This window comes from Sminthopsis crassicaudata, chromosome 3 (assembly GCF_048593235.1).
Source record: "Sminthopsis crassicaudata isolate SCR6 chromosome 3, ASM4859323v1, whole genome shotgun sequence".
NCBI lineage: Eukaryota > Metazoa > Chordata > Mammalia > Dasyuromorphia > Dasyuridae > Sminthopsis > Sminthopsis crassicaudata.
The window spans coordinates 411,327,490-411,329,392 of record NC_133619.1 but is presented as its reverse complement, the minus strand read 5'-3'; the positions used below and the strand labels follow the sequence as shown (position 1 = coordinate 411,329,392).

At 35.8% G+C, this 1,903-nt stretch overlaps 1 pseudogene; it reads left to right on the top strand.

Annotated features, from left to right (window-relative positions):
* The first annotated feature begins 446 nt into the window (after positions 1 to 446).
* On the top strand, positions 447 to 1,316 carry LOC141559618 (cyclin-G1 pseudogene; annotated as a pseudogene).
* The last annotated feature ends 587 nt before the right edge of the window (positions 1,317 to 1,903 follow it).

Here is a 1,903-nt window from a genome sequence, read left to right as displayed (position 1 = left end):
GCTATTCAAGAGAGTAACAACTTCCTGAAATATGAATTGGAAAAGATAAAGAACTCCCACGAAAGTAGAATTTCTGAATTGGAAAAAAAAAAAAATAGCTCACAAAAAAAAAAAAAGTGAAATAGAAAAAAACTCTATAGAGCAAAACAATTTATTTAAAACTCAATTGGACATATACAAAAAAAAGTAAAAACTTATGAACAAAATAACTCATTAAAAGTCAGAACTGAACCTCAGCACTCTGTGGCCTGGGACTGGCATCATTCTCAGCTCGTTGGAACTGTTGCTAGAAGCCCCAACCAGCATCTCTCCCCTGGACCACTCTCCTCTCCCCAATATAGTTCCCACCTTCTGGGACTTTTGAACTAATTTTTCAGGGTGAGGAAAGGACAGGCTCTGGGGGAATAGGCCTACTATAGAGGAAGAGCCGCCAAGAGAAGCTCAAGATGATAGAGGCACTAGTAACAACAGAAGCTCAGAAACTGCTTCACCAGCTGAATGTTCTGTTGGAACAGGAATCCAGATATCAGCCAAAGATCTGTGGCTTGAGACTAATTGAATCTGCTCATGATAATGGCCTTCAGGTGACTGCAAGACTAAGAGACTTCAAAGTGAAAGACCTTCTTAGCCTAACTCAGTTCTTTGGTTTTGACACAGAGACTTTTTCTCTAGCTGTGAATTTACTGTAAAGATTTCTATCCAAAATGAAGGTACAGCCCAAACATCTTGGGTGTGTGGGATTAAGTTGCTTCTATCTGGCTGTGAAATCAACAGAGGAAGAGAGAAATGTTCCATTAACCTCTGATTTGATTCAAATAAGCCAATTCAAATTCACAATTTCTGACCTTATGAGAATGGAAAAGATTGTATTAGAAAAGGTGTGTTGGAAAGTCAAAGCTACTACTGCCTTTCAGTTTATATAGCTTTACTATTCACTCATTCATGAAAATTTACCATTTGAAACCTGACTTTTGAAAGACTGGAAGCTCAGCTTAAGGCATGCCACTGTAGGATTATGTTTTCTAAAGCAAAACCATCTGTATTGGCCTTGTCTATAATTACACTGGAGATTCAAGCACAGAAATTTATAGAATTGACAGAAGGAGTAGAATGTCTTCAGAAACATTCCAAGATAAATGGCAGAGATCTGACCTTCTGGCAGGAACTTGTAGCAAAGTGAATACTCATCAAACAAGTGTTCTAAACCAAATGTTCAGAAGTTGAAGTGGATTGTGTCTGGGTATACTGCATGTCAGTTGAAACATAGTTATTTCAAAATCACTCATCTTCAAACAATCCCTGGAACGGGTTCTTAATAGTAGGATTCTCATGGTGAAGAAATTCGGCTATTTTGAAGGCTCACTTCACATCAGAATTGTGGACGCTCCAGTATTAGAATGAATTTAAACTGTGAAGCCTGAAACATAGCAACTAGGTTCGCATTGATGTTTTCAGACTTGAAGAGAAAACAGGCTATAGATGGAAATTGATTATGTGTTCTGCAGTTGGAAATGTGTTCAGGCCTAAATTATGATCTTCTTTGCAGCATGTTTATAAAAACTAAAACTTAAATAGGAAAACTTAATGTAGAATAAGGATGGGAGACTATAATGTGAATTGATAGTTAATATTGATCCAATCTAGTAGGATCTGGATCATTATATTGTTTATTGGTAATATTGATGGCAAGGTATGATTGAGTAAGGTTATTTGAATTGTGATACAACTTCACATCAAAACAGATCAACTTCAGAAATATGATATGGTGCAGTTTAGTATAGTCAGGGTTACTAGTCTTTAAGGCAGTATAAACAACCTTGTTAAAACCTTATACAACTAGATAATCCAATAATTCTAAAGATTTATTTTTGTTTGGCATATTATTTAAATTTGATTTATAAAA